Here is a 22,164-nt window from a genome sequence, read left to right as displayed (position 1 = left end):
AGGCAAATAAAAATATGTCCCTGCATTCATTTTAAAATGCAAATGAATCTTTCTGTGAGATCATGGGCACTGTCACACAAAAGAAAAATCCAACCTGCTTTAAATAGTAACTGACCAACTTATAGAGGTGTTATTTTGAATATTTACTTTTATATTATAAGGGTCTATGATTTGCCAAAGAATGATACCCTAGACTCAAATAGAGTGTAAACACAAGTCCAGCATTCTGGAATCTTCCTATTCCCAAGATAGACACCCAAGAGCACTTGCAGGCCTGATTTAAAACACATTATGGAATTCTAGGGTAGGTGGACTCTATGTTAATCTATTTGGTCCATCTATATGGACATTCCATTACCCCATTATTGGGGGCAGGGGCTGGAAACTTGCTGAGGAGGTCTCAAAAGAGCTGCTGGCCCATTGTCCTTGCCTCCAGCCAGGTGGGAGGGCAGCTTGTCAGGCCTGAACTTGCCTGGAATTTACCAGTTCTTGGAAACATATTTAGGCCTAGTCTCCTTAACTGCCAGTTTGAAGCTTGTCATGGAACCAGCCCAGCCATCTCAATATAAACCATTAGAACACAGGGTAGCCTGTCCCGTAGGAAAAGCACTCTTGGAGTTTTTCAATTTTTTGTCACTCTATCTCCAAAGGCTTTTTCAACACTTTCAGTGAACAATTTGATTCACAGTGAATGACCAGAAACATTGAGTATACTTTATGCTATTTCTATAAAGGTCTCTTGAGTTCTGAGAGATGATTCTTCATATCCTTGCCCTATCATTTCTGAGAAATAGTAGGATTAAGATTCTAGATTTAGGAAAGGAGGAGGTGGCTCCCTGTATACCATGCCATATGGCCTCCAGAAATGATATGACTTAAAGAGGGCTCTACAAACAGGAACACATCTCTGCAGGGTATAGAATTGGAATTTGGGAAGTTGATGTGTGCAATATTGATAAGCTTATGTTTTCTCTTTGGTAGGAATTTCTAAGTTACTATAAGACTCTGGGGAGCCTTAGCTTACCGGGGACCCCCTGAGTGAACCATGTGGAGCTGGGATAGAGGCAAAAAGCAAGAGGAATTATATTGTTCCAGTGCACTGGGTTCATCCCAGACCTGAAGGAGAGGCAGTGACCACCAGCACCATTTGGGTGAGTTTTATATGTTTTCCAGGGGCAGAATAGAGCACAATATGATTGGCAGAACAGTGCACCTTTTGAACTGATTGGTCTTTAGGGAATGAGGTGACAAGGACTTCCCTTGTCTGAAGGTGAGCAACAGTCAGTTCTTAGGAATGTGTCCCCACCCACAGGTCATTCCTGCCCTTTGGTCTGAGAAATGCTAATTAGCCTCTCCCTTCCAGGGTGGGTGAGTGTTTCATGACCTTCCCAAAGTTCCTGAGCTGACCTTTTCATTACCATATTCTTTGAAAGATGAAGATCATATATATTGTGTAGATTTTACACTCATGCAATTAAAGACTTAATATGCATTGTGCGTATTAGTTAATTCAACATAACAAGACACAAGAAATTTCTATAAGAAAATTTTTTTCAATTTTTTATTAGATATTTTCTTTATTTACATCTCAAATGCTATCCTGAAATTTCCCTATACCCTCCCCCCATGCTGCTCCCCTACCCACCCACTCCCACTTCTTGGCCCTGGTTTTCCCCTGTACTGGGACATATAAAGTTTGCAAGACCAAGGGGCCTCTCTTACCAATGATGGCCAACTAGGCCATCTTCTGCTACATATGCAGCTAGTGACACAAGCCAGAGACACAAGCTCTGGGGGTACTGGTTAGTTCATATTTTAAGGTTAAATAACTTTATAATCTGCTTATAACCTCACACCAAGTTGGATTTATTTATTTACTTATTTAGTTGGTTAGTTGTTTGTTTTTAGAGACACAATCTCAGTGCAACACTGTTGCCCAGTGCAGCCAAGGCTGGCCCAATACTCATGATAATCAATCATCCTACCTCGGTTTCCCAAGTGAAGAGATAATAAGTATGGGCCACACAGCTGTCTGTACTTGGATTTAAACCATTAGCTCATGGTAGAGCTGAAAATTCTAAGCATGCTTTATACTTCCTTTTATTCCTAGGAATCCTGGGTATGAAATACTATGTTGACTTTAAGATTCAGAACAGTTTCCAAAGGTCAACAGGAGGGATTTATTGGCCTGAAAAAAAAAATGTCCAGAGTCACCTCATTGTTGTTGGAAACTGCAAAATTTTCCTTCCCTTTGACTCCAACAGAGCCATTGTTCCCAGCTCATACCCAAGGGCTTCCTCTGACAAAGTGAACCTTTCCCTGAGCAACCCTTTGTTCTTTGTTTCCTGGTTGGTTCTCTCTAACGATCTCAGGCTAAATACTGCAGAGAACGCTGTAAAGAGAGCAACGGTGGAGGCAGTAGCTGACCTAAGTAAGCACGGAGGCTGTTAGTGCTTTGATCCTCTGATCTGGTGAGCTCTTTGATGGATGCAGTCCACTGTGGTGAGGGTCAAACTTTGTTTCCCAGTTGCTGCTGCAGCAGGGCTTTGCCCAGCAGCCACACAGGGGTAAGATCCAACTGAAGCTGGAGCAGAGGAGGGAAGCCAGCAGGGAGCCAGCTTGCACAGAAGCCTTCACTGTGGGCTGGGATGCTGTGACCCAGAAGGCCGCTAAGCAGAGCTCCCCTACAGAAGCCCAAGTGACTCCACAGGCAAGGAAAAGGCTCGGCATCTGTGAGCTGCCTCCTGAGTTTTTCTATCGCGCTATAGGAACAGCTGTACCAGTCTTCAGCAGCGCTGTAAACCTGTCATCAGCACCACATTGTTTACATATGGCTACAAGGTCTTTATGCCCAGGATCCCTTAGCTCTACAGCGGGGGACAGATATTTACATGACAGCTGTGTCAATTGGAAGCAGCCTCTGTAAGCTTGTTTGCTTCACCAAAGCAACACTCACCGCCTACCACCCCTCCCCCACCACCCCTAAGACGCGAATCTCTGTCTTCTCCCTTTTCTAAATGAGCATTGTGTTAATAATAGAACCGCACTGCAGATGCTCAGAATGGAAATAGCTGGCATTTCCCTAACAAGACTCATAATTCTGCTAGAAATAATGGATTTCAAGTGAAATAGCTCGCGTCCAAGAAGAGTGGTTATAATTCATGGCCAGACATCCAAATGGAATCAAAATCCGGGAAACATGCAAAGTGCTAATTTTCTACATCATTGGAATTTATCAAGTCCATACTGATTAATTCCAACAGTGATTTGGTTGTTCAATCGATAGAGCTTTGTTTGTTTCCCAAAGACATCTGAATGACATTGATTTAAATATTCCAACTTCCTGCTTTTCTTAAAAAAAAAAAACTTTAAAATTGTAAATCAAACCCCGCTGCATCAGTGGCTGATGCTAACTAAATATTTTTATTTTTTTTCTGTATCATTTGAGGCAAGACTCCTATTTATTTCATCAATGTGGTAAATAGCAATATTTTGGAGAGGAACTATTTATTTTAATGCAGATCTCAACGAAGTGAGGAAAAAATTCATTTCTATTGCTTTGGTGTATTTACTACTAGTTTTCCTAAGAACATACTTCAATGTCATAATAACTATTTACAATTAGCATGGTTGGAAAATAAACCACTCCTAAAATGCTCAGGAACAGTTCAACGCCCATAAGATTCTTGTTGTGGGTTGGACGTATTTTCTAAACTTAATGTGTTGGAAACTGGATCACAAATGTAGCTCCAGACTTCAGAGGAGGTGTTTATAAAGGTCGTAAGAAACCCCCTCGTGAATAAATTAATACTACACTTGCAAGAGTCCATTTATTTTCTTGGATGTAGGATTCTTATAAAAGAAACGATAGGACCCACCCTTGGACTTTGTGGATCAGCAAGCCTTTCTTCCATCTTCCTTTTGCCATGGGGTAATAAAGCAGAAAAGCCCGTGACAAATGCTCATTCTTGTATCTTTGACACCTACTCTTTAGGTTCCCCATAAATTCCCTAATCTGCAGTGTTCTGTGGAAAATGGACTAAAACATGTCCCCAGATCTTTTTCACTAGTTCATAATATAAAACCAAAAAGTGGCTTCCGTAAGGCTAGATTAATGTTCTCTGACCTTAATACATTATGTTCATGTATTAACTTTAGAATTGGTGAGGATTGTTTTATTTATGTTTTATGAGTATTGGGGTTACAGGTAGTTGTGAGCACCATGTGGGTACTGGAAGTCAAGCCCAAGTTCTGTAGAAGAAGACCTAATGCTCATAACAAACACTGAAGACTTCTCCAGCCCAGTGTTGATGACTTAGATGGCAGAGACACGTGCAGACATGATTAGCTTGGGGATTCTTCAATGAGGAAATAGTCCTGTGATACCTAGATTACACCAGTGTGGTCACAGTTCCTTGTAGAGGGAGGGTGATGTGTGGAGGAGCTACAGTGGCAATAATAGAAGCAGAGTGGATATTTGAAGAGATTCATGCTAAGGACAGAGAAGCAGGGCATAAGCACAGAAGTGCAGCTCTGGGAGTTTAAAGAGGCAGAGAAAATACCCTACTCCTCTAGAACCTTCTGAGGGAGGACTCCCTTGACAGGTCTCTGGCTTCAATTCCATGAAACCCATGTTGATTTTAGAGCTGTAATAATCACAATAAGCGTATGATGTTTGAAACAGCCAACTTTACAGTGATAGGATACAGTACAGCACAAATTGGACCCACTGACTGATTCCAATAGTTACATCAGAGGAGACAGAAAGATTCTTCCATGTGAACTTGAAAATAATAACATATATTCATTTAGATTTATAATATATTCACTTAGTAATATAATAACTAATATATCCATTTAGCTTAAGATGCAAAATCTTCTGTTGGGCAAAATGGCACATACCTATTATACTAGCACGTAGGAGATGGAGGAAGAAGGGTCAGGGTAGTTCAAAGCAAGCATCTGTTACATAGTGAAGGCTAGACCAGCCCAGACTGTGTAAGACCCTGGCTCAAAAGACCAAAGAGGGAAAAATATGTAAAAATATCTAAATTATTAAAAGTAAAAGATTCCTTCCAGTCTGAAGCCATGTCTTAGAATATAAGATTTTGTTAATTTGAACATGCTGATCCAAGAATTGCTGGGCTCTTGCAATGATCAATCCATTTCTAGAAGAAATGAATAAGCTGTCCAATTGTTGGTGTAATTTTGAATAGTTGTTGCCCAATTCATCCTCTGAGATTATATATTACTCATAAAGTTAACAGCTTCTATTGAAATTCATATTTATCTACTTTTTAAAAAAATCCAATATATCAGTAAATTAAGTCCCTTTCTTTGTAAGGATCCGTTGTTTGCTGAAGAGTGATACCCCAGACTCAAGTAGTTTGCAAAAGCAAGAAGTGTTTTATTCTGCCTAAATCTAGCATGTGTGGGTCCCTCATTCCAAAATGGAGAGAAAATCAAACGAGCTCACAGGCCCAATTTAAAGCACATTAAGGGAACACTGGGGTAGGGGAACTCTATCTGACTCCATCTCTGAGCATCCCATTACTGGGGCACTGGGGTGGGGGGTGGGGGGCTTCAAAGTGTTAATGAGGAAGTCCAAGGTAGTTGGCCTTTATCTTATTTCATCTCTAGGAACATTCCATTACCAGGGAGGTCTGGAAACTTGCTGATCTGCTGTCCATTGTCCTTGCTTCAGGCTAGGTGGCTGGGCAGCTTCTAGTTTCTGACTAGCTGCTTGAAGTATGGTTGTTTGGTTTTTGTTTTTGTTTTTGTTGTTGTTGTTGTTTTTGTTTTCTAGTAACTGCTTGCCTGGGTTTTCCTGGACTTTCTCAGTTCTTAAGCCTAGTCCCTTCAACTGCCAATTTGAAGTCTGTCATGAAGTCATCCTATCTCACCTTAAACAAAAAGGAAAAAAACAAAAAAACAAAAAACAAAAACAAAAACAAAAACAAAAAATAAATAAAACAAAGGTCACAAGTGCCCAACACCACATGTAGAAAAGCAGTCACCTGTGAAGATGGAACCCAGGCTGCTAAGGAAGCCAGTGGCCTGACCTTGTGTTCTGTAGTCAGAGAACATGGGTTCAGAGTCCACACCCGTTGTTCTACTCTCTTGCCAGACATTATTTTGTATGTGCATTCGCAATAAAGAGAACATTTTAAGTTCATTTTATAAATTAAAAAGATAGAGTTGCATAAGGGCTTATACACCCAGAATTTCCATGAAGTAGAGAAAAGAAAAGAAAACAAAACAGCAACAAAAATAAACTGATGAAAAGTGATCTAATTAGAGAATATTCATAGTAAGATATTGTTTTCATAATGTTCCCCTCAACTTACCCTGGAAAATTATTTTGCAAAACCTAAATTTCATTAACTACTAGATAAGAAAGATTCTACATTCTAATCTCCTGATTTCTAGTTATAGGTGCTTAGGAGAAAAAGACATCAGTGAGTAATTACCTAATTATTTTTTAATGTAGAGTATATATGACTTAGCCAAGGAAAAATGATCCCATGTGACTTATCGTACTTTCTCGCATCCTTATGATTATGGCTGTGAAGGCCTAGAGATGCCCTTTCATGGAGATGCAAACCATCTACTGGTTCCCAAAATCATCATCCCGTTAAACCTTCTTCTCTAGGGAAGAATGGGATATTTGCAAAGTCATAACAGCCTTCTGTTATTAAGCAAAAGTGGGAGGTGGAGTTTCAGGCCAGTTGTATTCTATGCAAGAGTGGCAAAGGGAAGCAGGATCTCCTACTCTAAGGATCCAGAGTGTCATCCAACATAGAGGGTAAGCACTCTGAAAGGATATGCTGTACTAGACAGCATCTCTTTGATTTCAATGTATACTTCCAATGTATGCTTTCAATATATACTTTCTAACTCATTGGGATACTATGTAAACAGCTACATATAAAGATTCTGCAAGGGTGTAGCCACCTTGTTCTACTTCGTTTGCATGTTTTTAAGAAGGCATTGTTCCTGAGAGGTGTGTTTGGAGGCTCTAGGAGGAGATCTCAACTAGACCTAAACCCTAGCAGCTACTTCTCTATTTTAGAAATCTCATCCTCTTTCCGTGAGTATGCAGCTTGGAGTTTCTGCATGGAGTGGTGTGAAAGGGAAGTTAGATCAACCAAATCAATCCTGATCAATGGGGTGATAGATCTCAAACCCAGATCACTCTCACAGATCACTCTCACATCTGATGCTACTCAGCCAAAGAAAAGATGAAGAAAATGTGATACATTTACCAATGGAATATTACTCAGCTGTTAAAAATAATAACATCCTGAAATTTGCAGGCAAACAGATGTAACAAGAAAAAAGTCATCCTGACTGAGGTAATCCAGACCCAGAAAGACAATTATTGTATATCTTCATTCATAAGTGGATATTAGTCTTAAAATAATGATAATCAAGATACAATCCACAGGCTCAGAGAAGTTAAGTAAAGAGGAGGGCTGGGGTAGAAAGAACCCATGGACTTCCTGGTGAAAGGGAGATAGAATAGATTTCAGGGGTGGTATGGTGGCATGGGAGCAGGAATTATTGGGTGAGGGGATTGGAGGAAGAGTATTTGAGGAGAGATGGCTGAAATTAGAGGTCATTTAGGAGTCAGTGTGGAAAGCCAGAGCAGTAACAACTTCCTGGAAGCTCTGAGGACTATCCTAATGAAGAGTCCTAGTAATGGAGGACATAAAGTCTGAACTGGACATCTTTGGTAACCAGGCCAGGGTTCCAGTGGTAGGTAAGGGATGTATGCAGATAAGTTGGCCATGGGTTGCCATGAAGAAACCCAAATAACGTATGCTGATTCTAGGGCAGAGGATTGCTGTACTGGCTAGTTTTGTGTCAACTTGACACAGCTGGAGTTATCACAGAGAAAGGAGCTTCAGTTGAAGAAATGCCTCCATGAGATACAACTGTAAGGCATTTTCTCAATTAGTGATCAAGGGGGAAAGGCCCCTGGTGGGTGGGACCATCTCTGGGCTGGTAGTCTTGGTTCTATAAGAGAGCAGGCTGAGCAAGCCAGGGGAAGCAAGTCAGTGAAGAATATCCCTCCATGGCCTCTGCATCAGCTCCTGCTTTCTGACCTGCTTGAGTTCCAGTCCTGACTTCCTTTGGTGAAGAACAGCAGTATGGAAGTGTAAGCCGAATAAACCCTTTCTTCCCCAACTTGCTTCTTGGTCATGATGTTTGTGCAGGAATAGAAACCCTGACTAAGACAATTGCTCTCTGCAAACTGATAGCAGGGACCGAATTGCTGAATACAACATTCACATAGTTCATTGAAAATAGAGAGGTCAAGCTGGTGCCTCCAAGTCGCTTTCACCTCTACATTCTAGTCCTATTGGTCTAGGAAGATACATTGCAGGTTTTGGAAAGAGAAACATGGACATCAACCCAGCCCGAAAACCTATGACCTACGATCTGTCCTGTCTGCAAAATATGCTAGGACGATGGTGGCACAGAATGTACAGAAGCGGTCACCCAAAGTCTGGTTTAACTAGAGGCACATTCCATGAGTGGAAACTCCTTCCCTGTACTGCCAGGATGCCCAGGAACTAGACACTGGATGGCCCAGAGACCTAGGGTAGAATCAAATCGGACCAGCCATATAAAACAAAACAAAACAAAACCACAAAGAAATTATTCCAGTTGATGTTCTGATACACTCATAGATTAATCTTTGTCCAGTCATCATCAGAAAGGCTTCCACTCCTCTTGGCAGCACGCCAGAGTGGGTGCAGAATCCACAGCTAGACATTATGCAGAGAATGTCTAAATTGGAGCTCTCCATCAAGTTCCTTCCCCTGAAGCTTGGGGACCACAGAAAAGGGAAAGGAAAGATTATAGTAGTTAGACAGGGTGGAGGACAGCAGGGGAGCATGGCCTACCCACACTGAATCATCTAAGCAGGGTTCAATAGGCTCACAGGAACTGTGGCAAGCATGGGACCTGCAAGGGTCTGCACCAGGTCCTATGCTCATATGTTAAGTGTGGTGTTTTTGTTGGACTTCTAACAATGGAAACAGGTGCCTCTCTGACTCTTGCCTGCTATTTGGTTGCCTTGCCTTGCCTAGCCTCAATATGAGGGCTTTTGCTTTGTCTTAGTCTATTTTGTTTTGTCTTCCTTGGTTGTTCTCTGTTGAATACCCGTTCCTTTCTGCAGGAAAATGGAGGGGGAGTGGATCTGTGAAAGAAGAAAGATGCAGGGTGTTAGCATTCTGTCTAAGCTCTGCCCATCAGTTACCTGGCAACAGCTAGGGATGTTCCACCCCACACTTACCAGGCATCAGACAGGTATGCCTGACTCACTATAATAGGGGCTGCTTGACCCCTCTCAACATGGGCCTACTGAGGAATCCACTTTCCCTGTACCTGACTACACCTCCATAGAATATACCCTCCCTCCGTCAATCTTTAGATAAACACATCTTAGGGAACTCGGAGGAGTTGAGGGAGGTAAACCGAGGTTGGGTTGGTATATATTACATGAGGGAACAATCTCTGTTCAATGAGAGAGAGAGAGAGAGAGAGCATGCAAACCACTGATAATCAAATGGCTGCTAACACAGAGTACAGCCACTGAAGGGAGTTGCACCCCTCCCCAGAGTCTGTAAATGACACACCCAGACACCAAATTCTCAGCACAAAGGAGATTTATTACCCTGGAGGGACAAAGAGGGGTTGAGGTGTGTTGGGGTGTCTGCCTGTGGATCAGACAGTAGATCAAAGGCAGACAAGACAGACAGCAAGCAGCAATAGTAGGTAGTTTTTGCATAAAGTGTGTTTTTAAGGAGAAATAGTGGGAGTCTGTGCTAGAGTGGGTTGGTAAGTCTTGAGTAGACTTGTTAGTCAAATCATGGATTATGATTGTTAGACTTTAGTGTTTTGTGTCAGAAATGAGTCAATGGCCAAGTATGGGAATGGCCCTTGGGAGCTCACTTTCAGAATGTGATCCAATAGTTAGGAAGGGAAAGAGAGAGGTAAGGGAAAAGACCTGTTGGCACCATGTTTGCCATGCTTAGGCCTGTCTGAGAGCCCTTCAGCCATTGCACTTTGGGCCCAGCTCCCAATGTTACAGAACATGCTAACTACAGTCATGTTTTACAGGAATCATTGCATCCCATTTTCTTGCCGCCTCACACAACTTTTGACTTGGATTTTGAACTGCTCAGGACATGGGAAACATAGTCTGTCATCTTTTCTGGTGACATCCAGAGATGATCCATTATATATGCATCCTTAATAATACAAAAAAAGTGTGTATGTGTTTCCTAATCTTAACTTTGAGTTATCAAATTTTATGTGGCAAAGAAGTTAAAAGATAGTGACTGTACGCGCATAGACTGGCTTTCCAGAGCAATTTCTACTTAATACTTTCTGAGAGTATGTTATGTAGTCATCGTGGAAACAAGTAAAAATACATTTATAATTATTACTAATGTTATTTGAAGAGAGAAGTCAGTGTTTATACAAATGAAGGATTACTACTGATCCCTAAATGAAATATGGGTATGGCATAATAAATTCTCTGACAGTAATCCAATCAGCTTCAGTAAAGCAAAAAATGGCCACATATTCCAAAGGATGTATCCATCTGGGAATCTGAAAACACTTTACTCAGCTTCTAAGAATGCGTAGCCTGTTTTACTTGAATAGAAAACTCAGGATCTCAGCCCCTATCACTAATTGTAAGAAGTGGTGCTTAGCTTTCATGAATGTATAAATGGCTTTGGCAATGACTCCAATCGCTGGTAGCCACTTGCCTTTCATGATTGGCTTGAGATGAACACACTCAGCCACCCTAGTAGCACCATGGTCATGGAGACATATCACGCAGCATGTAGGACATTTGTTCTTAGGGTAAGTGGCAGTGTGTCTTTCTAGTTAGCACATTCTTTAAGGAGTATTGCATTTATATAAACATACAGGTCAATATGATTGGCCCCATCTAAGCAGCAAGCTTCATTTTGAATTCATTTCCATGATAGATTATGGTAATTTACAAGCAAAAAAAAATTAGACTATTATTTCAACTTGTCAAATGTAATTATCACTTAGTGATTTTTCACTTTTAAGGGTCATAGAGAATACCCAGGGCCTGGAATAATTTGTTCTCATCCTTGTTGGCATTTTGCTTTGAGACACTGCTGTGCTTTTATGACCAAATAAAAGGTAACAAATCCATCAGTTCTTCTCCCTGGGCCCACTGTCCCCCACCTCCTACACAGTCACGAACTAGCCTCCACAGTCTTCTGGCAATTGGAAACAAACACAGGCATGTGAGCCCCTAATTACAAATGCATTGTGGTATATCAGAAGCAGCCTTTTCTACATAAACAGAAGACTTTTAAAAATGGCCCATATGTAATGCATATTTTGCCTCTAATTTTCTCCTAGTCTGTGTAGTAATTATTTGATATTATGATTTAAATACGAATTAATTTAGGCAGAGACTGAGACTCTGTCCTGGAAGGCTTTGTAGACTAATGAGTAAATATGTATTAGAATGTCTTCAAACTGCACATTATTGACCTGAGACACAACAGGGAAACTATAATGAGTGATTATGTAAATGCTCAATCACAGATTGTTGCAATACTCTATAATGTCATTAATTTACATTACTGTCAGTCTTCCCTTACTAGGTTCTTACTAATTAGCTGTTCCTTGACACATATCCTGATGTAGACTTTTTGTGTGTCCTTAAAGTCCTTTGTGTGGAGATCTCCCTGAAGACCTTTCAGTCTGTATATAATTGACAAACCAGATGACAGCTTTTATTGTCGATCATAAAGCTGCAGCCGGCTGACTTGGACTCTGGACTTGCTTCTTCAATCCTTTCCTCTTTAACATTTTGGTAGGGAAGGGTTTCTGTGCAGGTGCAGTTATTTATGAGGTGATCTGAAATCTGCCCTTGGCTGCAAGGTCAGACTTTAGAAGGGTTTTCCAACAAAAATGCATAATTGTTCCTGGAGAGTTCTGTAATCAGCAACCCTCCTTAAAAGTACCTACTCCTAAGCATGCTTGTGTTATAAATTATGTTCTGGGATATTATTTAAAGGCACAAGATTTCAGGTACTATATATCTGTCTCCTAACAAATACAGACCCCCCCTAGCATGTGATGAGTGAGAACTTCCACCTCTGATACAGCCAACGTTGGTTGGACTCCAGCCAGTTCTCACCAGCCAAGGCTGCTCTAGCCCTCATAGTGCCTTGATTTGGGATTTGTCTTATGCGAACTAATTACTGTATTGCTAATGACTGTGATTCATTCTCCTATTCACCCCAAAACACTCATTAAGCATTAACCCTCTACCAAGTGTTATCATGACACTAATGAACAGAATAGCATCAAATATATATATATAAATGAAATCCACCTTCATACAGCTGACTTTCTAAGGTGAATGGGAGACAGAGTGTCAATATGTCATGGAAGCCTGAGGTAATAAAACAGGGAGGGGACATAGGAGAGGTATTGAAAGTGCAGCCCTGACTTCTACCTAAGCTTCTCTACTCTTCTTAACCAGAGGGACATCGTGGGAATCTAGTAGACATATCAAAGCCATGAAAAGGAAAATTGCTCATGCAAGGTGGTAAACAAAAAAAAACAAAAAAGACAAAAAAAAAGCTAGCTTCCAGACCCTGAAGACATGTGGAACTGCTAGGTACAATAGCTAGACTCACTACTTTCTATTTCTAGACATAGAATCTATTTTTGCCTATGTTAAGACAGTATTTTGTGTTTCTATTCAGCAATTTCATGTGCTAGCATTTGCTAGTATGTAATCATATCACTAGTAGTCATGCCTTCAAAATGATGACAAGGTAACTACTGAGAACTTCAGGGCCATGGTTTACTTACATCTAAGAAGTTGTTCTTAGAACACCTATGAGACACATCTTAGAACTGAGGCTGGAGCTCTAAGGAGCACAAAAAGCGAGGTGTGGTGCCACCAGCCTATAATTACAGCACCTCAGGTGTAGGAAGGAGGAAAAAGCATTTCAGACCACCTATGACTCCACAGTAAATTGGAAGGCAGCCTTAGATACTTACATGACACCTTGTATCAAAATAGCACTAACAAAACAACAAAAAGCAACTCCCTCAAAGACAAAATAAAAACAGCTTGTTATTTGTTAACTGGGCGGTATGAGGTGTCTTTGTTTTGTGTGTTGATTGCCTTCATGTTTATAGAATGTGTGAATGGCCAGAAATAGATTTGGAACAAGACAAAACCCCTAATACATTAAATTGAACTCTTCTTTAAATTCAGAGATTGCCTGGCTAATCCAAATGTCTTCAGTTAATTTTTTCCCTTGTCATTACCAGCGATTTCATAGAGAGCTGAATGCTTCAGCCTTTTTCAGAAATCTCATGTCTTTAGGATGGGATCCCCTTGTGAGTGGCACACTAGCCTAGGTCTTATTTTCCAGATTATAGTGAACAGCTTCTCACCTTCCTTTACAAGTTGTCACAAGTTGGAATGTTTAATGTCATCTCAGGGATGGGTATAAAAACCCTTCCTAGGTTTGGCTCTTGTCTAATTATGTACTAGATTATATTGACATCTGTTTTCTTTTTGGTTAGACTATTTTTGTAAGAGACTCTAGTTATGGTGGTCCTGGATGTGTGGAAGAATAGATAGGGTCTCTACTTTTAAAGAGTTTTGGTTTAATTGAAAATGACAACAATTGTGAAATTAAAAAAAAAGTCACATTATATAAACAGTCAGTCTCTCAAAATGACACCCTGCATGAGCACTCTAAAGTTAAGATAAAGTCACACCCAAGTTTGGCTTGTGGAAAAGATGTAAATACTCTACTAATAGAATTAGTGTTACTTTTTAAAAAGGAGAGAGAGAGAGAGAGAGAGTGTGTGTGTGTGTGTGGGTGTGTGTGTGTGTGTGTGTGTGTGTGTGTATGTATGAGTGTGTGTGTGTGTGTGTGTGCGTGTGTGCGTGTGCGATTGCCGCAGAGGTCAGCAAAAGGTCTCCAAACTTCTAAAGCATTGTGAGTGGCCAATGCACATGTTAAGATAGAACGACAATCTCTGCAGTGGCAGTACTTGAGATTCACTGCTGAACTAGGGTTCTGCGATTTTAACAGTCCTGGTAACAATGACAGCAAGCATTAGTTATGTGTCACATTCTAGATAATGCACTCAGTCATCCACAGAAATTACCCCATCTTCACTACAACTCTTGGTTTGCAAGTTTTCTTTTTCTTCCCATGGTAGGGCTGTAGTTTTTGAGAATAAGAGCTGTATACAGCATCTTCAAGTTGTCTGCCTACTCATACAGACTGATACAGAAGCAACAGATCTAAGATCAGGATAGCATGACCCGAGGTCTGCCTCGGTTCTAGGTAAAGGGATCTGCAAAGGCAGACACATGTCCTTTAATTCCACCTGCCATCATTTAGAACTGTTAGCTCTGAAGCTCAAATTAGCTAACTAATTTCCCTGGATTTCAGGAGGATGGCTTTACAATCAAGAAACTCTGTACTTTGGTTTACCTAATGGCCTGATAAACTGGCAGAACTGTGAGTTCATTGTTAAACATTAGCCTGGAAGAGAAAGATAAGAATGCACATGCTTTGTCTACAGATGAGGCACCTTGTCATTCAGTGCTGCAAAATACAGCTAAGGAGCTTAAGAGCTGAGGGAGCAGAAGTTCAGAACCCATGAGGAGAACATGAGACTAGACAATATGCCAATTAATGGAATTAAACCGAAAGACTTAAAATGAAGTCCCCTCAGGAGACAGTGGAAAAGAAAAGGCAGTTAATTCAATAAGGACAAAGGGATAAGTGTGGTAACTGTGCAGGGATCAGAATATTTAGGGTTCATAGCGTAGGAAGAATTAGAGAACATTGGCTTGTGATTGCTGTGAATTTATTATACCCCAGTAACTTGGTCTAATTTTGTCCCCTTCATCCTCTGAACAAATACGCTCATCTTGACATTCCAGGACAAAAGAAATAATCCTTTTTGTCACAGCCCAGCTAGAAAAATGATTATGATCAGCAGCCATTCATGGGAGAGTAAATAACGGACATACTCACGCCCTAGTAAGTTTTCTATCCATCTGCCATGGTGCAAAGACAGCTCTACCATGTTTCCGTTGTTTGAAAAGGCATACTTAAAAATAATAAAGAAACTAGATTTGATCCAATATGCTGAGAGCTTACATGTATGAATCTGATTTCTCTTCTGCTAAGCAGGCTTTAAAGTGCCAAAGGCATTCTGGTGGGTACTTAACAGCGTGTAATAAAGTGCATCTGTGTGTTTTTATAACAAATAACTGAAAAGTTGAGTTTGGGAAACTCTGGGATGGGCTCTGTTCTCTGGAATAGCACTGAAGCAGTGTCATTAATCAGTGGAACATCAAATGTGCCTCTGAAAACCAGGTTCCAGAGAATGCAGCAGGGACTGGGTTTCCAGTGTGACACAACATATCACAGTATCAGTCAAATTAACCCACTCAGGCAAGGGCGCCCTTGCAGAAACAGCAATGGCAAGGTTGTAGGAAGTGAGTGCCAGGATAGAGACAGGTAAGAAATGTTAGGAAAGAAAATAGCCTAAGCAACCACTGAGAGGAAGGGGTCAGGGGACAGGAGCAAGCACATCTGCTCTTCAGGGCTCCTTCAGCTGGAATGTGTACCTGCAGTCCATTAAGACTTATAGTTACTCTGTGGCAATAAATCACATGGCTTCATTTTTAATGAAGCCTCCTATACACAGATTTCATCATCCAATTTCTTCTAGCATGAGCCTGCTGCATTTTATAGCATTGGGGTGTTTTATTTTGCTTCACTTTTTTGTAGATATCAACAAAGTGATTCTTAGGCAAATTAGCTATGTGCTTAACATAATCTTTCGGTCTACTTATGGATGTGTATCTAGATAACTCATATTAGTTTTCTCAAAATAGTTCCCATCAGTTCATAAGGAAATATGGTATGATAATATCTTAAATCTGTGCTAATTCTCCCCCCTTTAAATCGTTTTCTTAAACTATTCACCTTAAATTGGTGATAGAGGATGATAACTAAACTCTACTAGACAGGAGCTGCTAATTATCATAATTTTCTCTGTGTGTGAATGTGCATTCATGTGTGTGTGTGTGTGTGTATACACCAGAGGGCAGTGTTGAATCTTTTCCTTTATTAAGATAGTCAGTCTGTCCACAAGCCTGGAGCTCACAAATTTAACAGGGCTGACCATCCAGACCTCTACCTTCCCAGTATTGTAACCATAGAAATGTACTTCACAATCTGGCATTTATCATGTGTTCTATGAATCTAACTCTTCATGCTAGAGTGGGATGGTAGGTAAGATGAAAATGACCCCAATAGGCTCATAGGGAGTAGCACTATTAGGAAGTGTGGGCTTGTTGGAGGAAGTGGGTCACTGGGGATGGGCTTGGAGGTTTCAGATGATTAAGTTAGGCCCAGTCTTTCTCCCTCTCCCTCTCCTTCCTCCCCTTCCCTCACCTCTCTCTCTCTCTCTCTCTCTCTCTCTCTCTCTCTCTCTCTCTCTCTCTCTCACACACACACACACACACACACACACACACACACTGCTGTCGAGGGATCCAGATGGAGAACCCTCAAACTCCTTCTCCATCATCAATATCTGCCTGCATGGTGGGAACTCCATGATAATGGACTAAACCTCTGAACTGTAAGCCAGACCCAAGTAAATGTTTTCCTTATAAAGAATTTTCATGATCATGGAGCCTCTTCAAAGCAATGGAAACTAAGATGAATGGCAAGCACTTTACCCACTAAGCTACCTCCACGTTATACTTAAAATGCTTTGCATTAAATACCTTGAGTTTCAAGGGACTCGCCAGGCATGTTGCATGACATGGAAGAATTTCTGAAACACAAGTCTTGACACAGATCTAGGAGTAAACATGGCATGTTTGGAACTCATAGACTACTGGAAGGAGGTTCTTACACAGGCCTTTCTCAATGCAGGACATATATAATACTATCATGAATCTTGTGAATTATTTTTTCTAAGGCCTTCTGGAATTAATCAAGGGGTCAAAGATGAGAACATACAGAACAAAATATGCCTGAAGTTAAAATGTACATGAGTTACCGTTCTTCACAGTGCAGTTCACAGGTAGATGACAGCATTTCATATAACTTTCTTGTAGTTTCATCCTATGGGGGCACTGGATTATGAAAAGAGCTTTATATAACAATGGTCTATGATGATGTTTAATCCAGCATTTCTCTGCAAACCAATGACACTGTGGGAGGGGAGCTGTTGTAAATGGGTAGTTAGAGAACTTTACCCTGGCACTAGGTTAGCCATCAGAAAAAGGTAAAGACACCATAAATATCATGATGATTATTTTGAATTATCAACTTGACACAACCTAGAATCATCTAGAAAGGCAGTCTGGATGTCCATCTCGATTAGTTTGCCCTATGAGTATGTTTGTGGGACCTTATCTTAATTATAGAAACTAAGTGAGAAGACAACTGTGGGTGACCCCATTCACTAGAAAGGGAATTCTAACCTGTGTGATAGTATTCTGTAACTCTCTACTGAACTGCAGTAGAGAAACTGAGCTGAGTACTGAGCCTGGCACTCTTGTGTGCATGCATTAAGTCACAAGTTCTTTCTCTTGACAATGGATGTAATACAATAGCTAACTATCGCCCCCACAATCCCCTTAAAGTACTTTTCCAGTTTATTTTATTACAGAAACAAGAAATGGAACTAAGATAAGAATTATTTTTAATATGCAGTCATAAGGCATACAAAGTCTATGTCAAGAACTAACCAGCAGGTAATTATTAATGATCGTCTTATGTACCCTGCTTGTTCTGGGGAGATCATGCCTTTGCCTCCCAAAGGTTGGGATTGCAGGCAGGCTACCATGAATGCTAGGCTTTTACTTTCATGGCAGTACTAGAGATCCAAACTCTAGTCTTTGGGCTCGGATGGGAAACACTATCCACTGAGCTATACCTAAGGCCTATTCTTTTCCATGTTAAGATTATGGCACTCAGCCTGTGATGCTTCTATAGAACTGCACCCAAACTCACAGTTCTACAAACTATATCTACTGTGACAAAGCTGCTCATCGCCCTTTTGTGAGTACTGAAAGGCCAAGTCTTCTTTAGATAGCTGAGGCCGCCTAAATCTGAGACACGGGGTCGGACTTAAACTGCAGCGATTTCTTCAGTCAGCAAGAGTTTACCTTTTAATATCATTGTGAGATTGCTGACCATAAATTCTTCTCAACGAACAAGGAGCCCTTAGGTTTTCAGTCAGGGAAAACTGCATCATCCACAATCGCTGCGCTAGAGCCGCTCTTCTCCCAGTGATCACAATCCGGTGCAGGGGTGGAGCGGAGCAGCCAGGCCGAGAGAAAGAGAAAGGCAATTTTATACAAATCAACAGCCCAAAATTCTGACAAAGGGAATTCTGAAGCTTTTCGTTGCTCCCTCTTTTCCTTCCTCCTCTTTGTCTTCTTTCCTACTGCATTTAGAAATAAAATCAGGATATGTGACTGCCTAACATGGTTAAAAGTGATGACTTGAACATTCGCAGCTCAGCACTGGAATTTCAGAATTGACAAAAGATGTGTAAATAAATCAGAATTCCCTGTCTTCTCGATTTTGCTTCTCTTAAAACTGCCAGTAAAATAAATTGTCTTCAACCTTATCATTAGAAGTGAAGAGATCCTTTGCCCTCATTTTAGATTGTTCCAAATGCTACAAACAAATGTTTCCTACTGCAAACCAGGTGATACTTGCCACTCCCCCCTCTACAATAGCACCTAGGGATCTTCCTTTACTCCCTTCTTCGGTCTTCTTTCTGCTTGCTTCATGACATCCCTTTCTCAGATCTACTTTTCCCATCAGTAGCGATCTATGTTACATCACCCTCGGGCCCCACAAACCCTAAGTATTATAAAGGTAAAGACTAGAGCAGTCAAGAGGAAATTAGCAAAATCAACTCAAAACTCACCTGTTTTCTCTTTGCCGTTAAAGCCCTCTGGTCATAGTCTATTACGCACAGATCGCTGTCTTGCTAGCTTCAGTCTTATGGTTCTAATCTACTTCCCCATGCCGCAGCCCCTCCCAAACCTCACTGCATAATCTTTCCTTTGCCGGTTCTCTTCCTAACTCTTGTGTACAAGAGAAAAGTCTTATTCCGTTGTGATCTTTAAACAATCTGTTTGCAGAAATGTGACCTCCATTCTTGCTCTGGAAGAAATTCTAGCATTATTTCTCAAGACTTTTTTTTTTAATTTATTTCTACCTCTCCCTCCCTAGAAGATCCAGGACCAGAATAGCCCTGCAAGTACATCTCCTTTCCTCAGAAGCTGCCTCCATGAGAAGCAGTTCAGAAATAGCTATTGGCATCCTTTGGAAGAGTAATATGTGTTTTCATCTCTGGGCACAAAGTAAAGCCAGGAAAAAGGCCAGAAATGAGCAGGAGGGATATAGGAAGAGACCAGAACACCGAATGATTTGGATACAAGCTGCGCTCAGATCTTTACATCTTATGAAATGGAGTATAAAGCTAAACAGGGCTAAGGGCCACTGCGGGGTTCATCCAAGGATCTCTTCAAGTGCAAATGTGATTGTCTGAAAATAGAAAAATGCTCTCAGTAATACTACCTGTGTTATAAGAGATCTGTGCCATTCAGGAATGGTTAGGTGAGTGATCAAAGAAACTCCCTTTGTACCCAATAATTTAAAGTATTTAACTTGCCAATATGTTCCTTCATATTGAAATGCTCTTCCTAGCTATCTCCCTAACTGACGCCCAAGTCCTTTACCCTACTAATCTGCAAAAATAAAGCATTGTAAGATTAAAACAATAAATTTTACTGTATTCCATTGTTAAAATCAGATACATGAAAAGCTTACTTGGTGGTATATATAATGAGAAATATTTATCAAAGCCATCATTGCAAATTTTATTGGACTATAAGGCAATTTTCTATGAAAATTATGTATTAAATATATATATATATATATATATATATATATATATATATATATATATAAATAGCTATTTTTCTTTTGTCTGTAATGAGCTGACCTAAATATAGCATAAAATATGTACTAGTGTAAGAGCAAAATACTCCTATGCTCTGTGTTATCAGTCCCCATATAAATATTATTAGTTTATATCTGTTTATGGTTTTCTTACTACAGTTGGTACACTCCATGCTGAATATCCTTAAACATCACAGGTGCACACCACAGCAAGTAAATAATGTTATTTTGGTGTTCAAGGGAAAAAGATATCTCTCACGTTTCTTTTTCATGTGTGACCTTTAATTTCTTAATATTTTCCAAGTGACCCACCACATATGCTTAATGATACAGTCCTTTTTAACACAACGAAAATAATCAGCATCATGTAATTGATATGTTCCAATGCCTGTGTGAAAATCATCTCTAATGACAAGAGAGTGTTTTGTGCATGCGTGTCTTCTAAGGATAGCTCTCCTGGTGCGGACAGGTAAATAAATCATACCTTGGAAAGATCTATTTAGATAGCTCCAGAAGTGTTCTTTCATAACTTTTAAGGAAGAAAGGGCTCATGAGATATGCGCCTCTGTTGCTTCAGTACACAGAGTTTAATGCTGGACTAAAACAAGGAAATATCAAAGTTGGAAGGCAGACCTCCTTTCCTCTTTATTCATGCAGTACTATTCATGGAGCCCAGACCTTCATACACGCAAGGCAAGTAAGTCCCTGCATAGTTACAGTTTTGAATGTCCTTGATTTTGTGGTATTGATATCAATTCAGAAATCAGAACAGCACTGAAACTAAAACTTGCCCAAAGCTGCCCCCATAAAATCTGGTGCAAATAACTATTTTTTTTTTTTAGGCAATACATATTTCTACTTTTCAGTACAAATGGAGCCTGTAATAGGAAAATATTAATGAACTTTGATTTCTACCTTAGTTAGCACATTTATAAAAACTTAAAGTTATGCTTATGAATGCATACAATTCTATCTTCTGGGAAATCATGTCTCTGATAAGGAAAGTATATCTTCAATATAGTAAGACATTTTATATAGCAATAATAATATGATAAATAGCTTCATTGATTAAATATTGGAAAAGAATCTGACTAGACATTTTAAAACTGTTCTACAACATTAATCATTAAAGAAATAAAAGTCTAGTCTTAATGAGTTAGCAGCAGAATGGCTATAGCAAAAAAATTATGTATGATAACATGTATCCATAAAACTATGGAAGGACTGAGTTCTCAGTACACTTCTGGAGAGAATTTAAAGGCTTCAGCTAGTTTTTGGTTTCTAACAATGTTCTACCAGAGTTAGCACATGACACAGATTTAATTCATGTGTATATGTACTCAACAGAACAGCAAGCCCACAGTTTACAAATGTCTGGACCTAAGAATTCACAAAACTGTCATTTAATAATTCAAAGTAAAACAACCCAATTATTCATAATAAATAAATAAATATTACACCATACAGCTGTACATCTGTTAGCTGGACCATTCACCCTGAGAAAGCTATTTAGCTCCTTTGCAAATTGGTTCCTATACAAAAAAAGAAAAAAATGCTTCTTTTAACATTTTATAATTATATTAATTAATTTATTGAGTATATCTCTGTCTGTCTCTGTCTCTCTGTTTCTCTGTGTGTGTGGGGGGGGGGTGAGGGGGAGGCTGTCAATGTACCACTATCTATATGCTGGTCAGAGGACAACCTGTCAGAGTTAGTTTGCTTTCTCTGCCATGTAGTTCTGGGGATAAAAGCCAGGTTGACAGTCTTGGCAGCAAGTGCCTTCATCAGCTTAGTCACCAACATTATTAATGCTTACAAACAAGTGTTATATGACTATGGGTTTCAATTTTTCTTGTGATCAAAAGAACAAATTCAAATGCTAGACATTTGAAAAGTCATATTTATATTTGTAAACATTTCTCCTAGTGTCCAGACCATTTTACGGTCTCTTGCTGTGTGTGAATGACTAAGTCTCTCTGTGTCTTCACCAACACTTGCTACTACTCATATGTACTTTTTAATTGGTCCTATTGACAGATGTCAATGACAATATGCCATTTTTGTTTAACATACATTTATCTAAAGGATGATGAGACAG

General features: G+C 40.0%; 2 long non-coding RNA genes across 2 annotated transcripts; one reads left to right on the top strand and one right to left on the bottom strand.

Moving 5' to 3' along the window:
• The first annotated feature begins 1,073 nt into the window (after positions 1–1,073).
• Positions 1,074–3,818, top strand: Gm41673. The gene is made up of 2 exons (XR_877200.1): positions 1,074–1,151; positions 2,373–3,818. It is a non-coding gene; the product is annotated as a predicted gene, 41673 (long non-coding RNA).
• An 851-nt stretch (positions 3,819–4,669) lies between these two features.
• Positions 4,670–19,447, bottom strand: Gm30512. The gene is made up of 4 exons (XR_386081.3): positions 19,027–19,447; positions 18,254–18,367; positions 16,862–16,936; positions 4,670–9,208 (listed from the first exon to the last, which is right to left on the bottom strand). It is a non-coding gene; the product is annotated as a predicted gene, 30512 (long non-coding RNA).
• Positions 19,448–22,164: the final 2,717 nt, after the last annotated feature.

The sequence above is a fragment of the Mus musculus genome, chromosome 18 (assembly GCF_000001635.26).
Source record: "Mus musculus strain C57BL/6J chromosome 18, GRCm38.p6 C57BL/6J".
In the NCBI taxonomy this organism is placed as follows: domain Eukaryota; kingdom Metazoa; phylum Chordata; class Mammalia; order Rodentia; family Muridae; genus Mus; species Mus musculus.
The sequence above is the reverse complement of the archived record's forward strand: the minus strand, read 5'-3'. Positions and strand labels throughout refer to the sequence as shown.